This window comes from Pelophylax lessonae (genome assembly GCF_965119305.1).
Source record: "Pelophylax lessonae genome assembly, chromosome: 3".
NCBI classification, from domain to species: domain Eukaryota; kingdom Metazoa; phylum Chordata; class Amphibia; order Anura; family Ranidae; genus Pelophylax; species Pelophylax lessonae.
Window position 1 is genome coordinate 48,509,430 of NC_138770.1, and position 5,692 is coordinate 48,515,121.

Sequence of the window (5,692 nt, forward strand, 5' to 3'; positions counted from 1 at the left end):
AGAGGGGGTGACAGAGAGAGAGAGAGAGAGAGAGAGGAGAGAGAGAGAGAGAAGGGGGAGTGACAGAGAGAGAGATGGAGTAACAGAGAGAGAGAGGGGATGACAGAGAGAGGGGAGGTGGCAGAGTGAGAGGGGGCAACAGAGAGAGAAAGAGGGGGTGACAGAGAGAGAGGGGTGACAGAGAAAAGGGGAGTGACAGAGAAAAGGGGGTGACAGAGAGGTGGGGGTGACAGAGAGAGGGTGGTGACAGAGGGAGAGAGGGGGGTGACAGAGAGAGGGAGTGACAGAGAGAGAGGGGGGGAACAGAGAGAGAGAGGGGGGGTTACAGAGAAAGGGGGTGACAGAGAGAGAGGTGACAGAGAGGGGGTGACAGAGAGAGAGAGGTGACAGAGAGAGAGAGGGGGCGTGACAGAGAGAGAGGGGGTGACAGATAGAAAGAGGGGGGTGACAGAGAGAGAGGGGGTGACAGAGAGAAGGGGTGACAGAGAAAGAGGGGGGTGACAGAGAAAGGGGGGAGTGACAGAGAGAGGGGTGACAGACAGAGAGGGAGGGGTGACAGAGAGAGAGAGAGAAAGAGAAAGAGAGAGAGTGGGGTGACAGAGAGAGGGAGAAAGAGAGAGAGAGAGTGGGGTGGTGACAGAGAGAGTGGGGGTGACAGAGGGAGTGGGGGAGTGACATAGAGAGAGAGTGGGGGGTGACAGAAAGAGAGAGAGGGGGTGACAGACAGACAGAGAGGGAGGTAGAGAGGGGGTGACAGAGAGAAAGAGAGAGAAAGAGAGAGAAAGAGAGGGGGTGACAGAAAGAGAGAGAGGAGATGACAGAGAGAGGGGGTGACAAAGAGAGGGCGAGGGGGGGAGACAGAGAAAGGGGTGACAGAGAGAGAGGGGGGAGACAGAGAAAGGGGATGACAGAGAGGTGGGGTGACAGAGAGAGGGTTGTGACAGAGGGAGAGAGGGGGTGACAGAGAGGGGGAGTGACAGAGAGAGATGGGGTGACAGAGAGGGGGGTGACAGAGAGAGAGGGGGGTGAAAGAGAAAGGGGGGTGACAGAGAAAGGGGGGAGAGAGAGAGAGTGAGGTGACAGAGAGGGGGGTGGCAGAGAGAGGGGGTGACAGTGAGAGAGAGGGGGTGAGAGAGAGAGAGAGAGAGAGAGAGAGGGAGGGTGACAGCGAGAGAAAGAGGGGGGTGACAGAGAGAGAACGAGGGGGTGACAGAGAGAGAGAGAGAGGGGGGTTGACAGAGAGAGGGGATGACAGAGAGAAGGGGTAACAGAGAAAGAGGGGGGTGACAGAGAAAGGGGGAGTGACAGAAAGAGGGGGTGACAGAGAGAGAGGGGGTGACAGAGAGAGAGAGAGGGGTGACAGAGAAAGGGGGGGTGACAGAGAGAGAGAGATGACAGAGAAGGGGGTGGCAGAGAGAGGGGGTGACAGAGAGAGAGAGGGGGATGACAGAGAGGGGGTGACAAAGAGAGAGAGGGGGTGACAAAGAGAGAGAGGGAGTGACAGAGAGAGAGAGGGTTAACAGAGAAAGAGAGGGGGTGTAACGACACCCCAGGTATGAAAGGGATTACAGTCATTAAGGACATTTCATTCCAGACACAAAAGCAGCCACCGGACACTCCACTCAGACAAACAAGAAATCCATACGAATAATCCCCCTCCCCCAAGTACGAGACGAGGCTCTGTATTGAGGGTCAAGCAGGAATCAGAGTCTTTATTGAAAAGGAATACACGCTTTATATACACGTTAGAAGTAATGCAGTCAACACAGGATAATGACCCAAATCCAGCCCCCAACATCACACAATGGTTACATAACGAGCCCCCAATACACATTACTCTGAGTGTCAACACATCCCTTAGCAGACAACAGGTGAGTTCATTAGCACACTTAACAATAGGTGAATGGAAAGCCACCTCAGACAAAAGCAACATCGTTAGACAGCCTGTCTCCACATTGAACTTCCTGGAATGAGCATATTAGGAGTTGTACTTCCTGGTCATGGACCTCATACTGTACAGGGAATAAAATCTTCATATTTCAAGAGAGACATCATTCCTGAATATCACTGTACGATTTGGAGCCATCCAAACCATATCCCCAGTTTCCTGGTCACCCTGCGCCACAAGTGACTCCCGTCACAGGGGGTGACAGAGAGAGAGAGAGAGAGGGGGGGGGTGACAGAGAAAGAGGGGGGGGAGAGAGAGAGAGAGGGGGGTGACAGAGAGAGAGAGATAGAGAAGGGTGGCAGAGAGAGAGGGATTGACAGAGAAAAGGGGGGGTGACAGAGAGACCCCCAGCTCTGTCAGCACTCCCTCTTGTGCCCCCATGTACCAGTCCCTGTACAGTACCTTTCAGCAGGATGACCAGCAGCAGGCAGGAGCTGTTCTCTTGGTCATGGATGGCTCCTTTCAGCGGATCTGTGTGGTGGAGAAGTCCCTGGTTGCCTGCGCCTCCCACCCTTATTCTCTGGTCTCCCGGCCAGCCTGTCCTTCATGCCTGGGACTTGAGTGGAGAAGAGGCTATCGCTGCTTTCCCCGCCCTCATTGCTCTCCTTCCCCACTGTCTTAGTCTCCTGGGCTGCCTGCTCTCACTGTGTTTTAGCCCTGGATGGAGCCGCATGCTGCCTGGGGGTGTCGGGGGTGCAGACTGAGTGGAGGGCGCAAAAATTACTAACATTGCCTTATAATTTTTGCATGCCCCCCCCCGCCCCCCTCGGCCTGCGCCCCTGGCAGGCGCTGGTCTCACCAACCCCTTGGTACGCCCTGAGGAGATGTCAAGGACTGCAGACATGGTACCGGAGATATCACGGGCTGCAGAAATGGTGTAAGAAAGGTCATTGGCTGCAGACATGGTACAGGAGATTGTCAGAGGTTGCGGACATTGTACAGGAAATTTCATGGTCTGCGGAGAGAGAGGGAGAAGCATGCCTTGTATCTCTTACTATCTAGCAGGTGCCTAATTACTGGAGCAGGTGAAGCACAGTGTGTGTGTGTAAGCAGTGCCGGGACAAGGCCATCCAGTTCCCAGGGCAAACATGCCAAGTGCCCCCCCCCACTCTGTTTTATGCATGACCAATCATCTTACCCACACCTGATCATTATACCTATGTATAGCGTGGTCAAGATTAGATCAATTATAAAGTGCAAGGGTCAGGAGCAAAAATGTTGTACAGAGTGCAGCAGTCTGGAGTGGATAAAGAAGGGTGAAGGGATATGGTTTATGTATTCTACAGTAAGCCTACAAAATATTGCACCCATGATCAGCAGATGATTTGTGCAATGTCAGGCTCCTGCAAACACGGCCTAAAGCTCTGTGCCCAAACCTCAGGCTGTCATTGCAGAGCTGTAGGCAGTGTGAATGAAATATGGGTGAGCTGATCAGTGTGCTGGCAGATCATTTAAACTACAAGTCTGTCTTCAAAATGTGACAACAGGTGAGGGGAGAAGAATCTCTGCCCGCTGTCACACTGTGGAGGAGAGGGGGGGGGGCAACTAAAAACATGTTACACCCCGAATACTGGTGTAACATGTTCTAAAATGTGAAATAATCATTTAAGCTGGTACACATGCACAGTTTTGTTGTTCAGATTGCTGGCTGATAGGTTCTTGCATCCACACAAGTGATGTGGATACAGGAATAGTCAGGGGTATTGTATTCTGACAACGGCAACCCCCCCACTGTCAGAATACCCAGATTAGTGCTGCAGCCAATTGGCTGAAATCCTCTGATTAACCACTTCTGGACCGGAAGATTTTACCCCCTTAATGACAGGCCATTTTTTGTGAATCGGCACTGCGTTACTTTATCGGACAATTGCGTGGTTGTGCGATGATGTACCTAAATAAAATGTATATCCTTTTTTTTCTCATAAATAGAGCTTTCTTTTGGTGGTATTTGATCACCTGTGCGATTTTTATTTTTTTTGCTCTATAAACAAAACAGCAGCGACATTTCTAGAAAAAAAAACAAAAAACAATATTTCTTTTCATACATCACGGGACACAGAGCCATAATCATAACATATGGGTTATATAGCCACCTATAGGGGAAGGACACTGGCAACCAATCAGAATTGATGACCCCCTATATAACCCCTCCCACACAGGAAATCGCTCAGTTTTTTCGCCAATGTCTAAAAGGTGAAGGTCGCTGTGGAGAGGAGCTCCACATGTTTGTTATGTTTCAAAGAAGAAGAAAGAAGATTATACTATATACCCCAATCAAAGATCACTGAATCTAGGGGGTTAGCTATCGGATCCATCGAATAACAGTCAATGGACTAAAAAGATGGTACCCGAGCCACGGGAAGCAGATACGAGGTTTTGCCTGTAATGCTGTCCCTTTTAGGTGCTGGACCCTGGGATCCAGACCCTTGGAATACCAAACCCCAAAGGCGCTCCATGCATGGTGCTCTACAGGTCCAAGGCCGTGGCCCCTCAAATATAGGGGACCCTGTCCTTGAAGGTCTTTGAAGCTAAGCTCACCGTGAGTAGTGAAGATTGGAAACTTGCTTTTAGCAGTTTCCTGGGGCAGGACAGGTAAGTCCATTTTAAATATTTACACAGCAAGCAAACAAGAACCTTTAACCACTTTAAGATCGGAAGATTTTCCCCCTTAATGACCAGGCCCTATTTTGCGATTCAGCACTGCATTATTTTAACGGACAATTGCGCTGTCGTGCAACGCTGTACCCAAACAAAATTGATGTCCTCTTTTTCCCACAAATAAATCTTTCTTTTGGTGGTATTTGAGCACCTGTGCGATTTTATTTTTTTGCTCTATAAACAATAAAAAAAGCGACAATTTTGAAAAAAAAAAAAAAACAATATTTTTCACATTAGGACATTCTCAAAAAAAAAAATTTAAAATCAAACATTTTTAACATTTTAGGCTAATTTGTTTTCTGCTACATATTTTTGGTAAAAAAAAAATTGCAATAAGTGTATATTGATTGGTTTGCACACAAGTTATTGCGTCTACTAACTACGGGAAAGATTTACATCATTTTTATTGTGTTTTTTTTTTTACTAGTAATGGCGGCGATCTGCGTTTTTTTGCGGGACTGCGACATTGCGGTGGACAGATCGGACCCCTAACAGACGTTTTTGAAACTTTTGGGGGTACCAGTGACATTACTACAGTAATCAGTGCTAAAAATATGCACCGTTACTGTAATAATGCCATTGTCATGGAAGGGGATAACCCTTTTGGTGATCAAGGGGTTAAATGTAAGCCTAGGGGAGTGATTCTAAATGTGGGGAGGTTTAGGCTTGTGAAATGATCACAGAGACAGGCGATCCTATATAGCAGGATCACATAATCTCTGTGATTATTGCAGGGTGAAGGACGGATGGCTGTGTTTACACCAGCCGACCGTCCTTCTCTCCCAGCGGGGAGCGATCGCTGAGGACAGGCGGAAATCGGAGTCGCCTGACACACTACGCCTGACACACGTGCCAGCGGGGGGCGGGAGCGCATTGTCCATGGCACACGCTCGCCCCTTAGCTGCCTGCGCGCGACCGACGTAGAGCTACATTGGTTTGCCCAGGGGCGGCTGCCTGCCACAGTAAATCTGCGACAGGCAGTCGTAAAGTGGTTAATGGTTAAAGATTGCAAAAATATTAATATTTTATGCACTGTTACCTTTATTAAGATTACAGAGACTTGTGCCAAGTGTATTATTACTGCTT

The 5,692-nt window shown here is 49.1% G+C and overlaps 1 pseudogene across 1 annotated transcript in view; it reads right to left on the bottom strand.

Moving 5' to 3' along the window:
• LOC309550307 overlaps positions 1-849 on the bottom strand; it is a 12,767-nt pseudogene extending 11,918 nt beyond the window's left edge. Inside the window, exon 1 of the transcript in view lies at positions 779-849. The product of the transcript in view is annotated as an uncharacterized misc_RNA (transcript). The remainder of the gene's footprint in view (positions 1-778) is intronic.
• Positions 850-5,692: the final 4,843 nt, after the last annotated feature.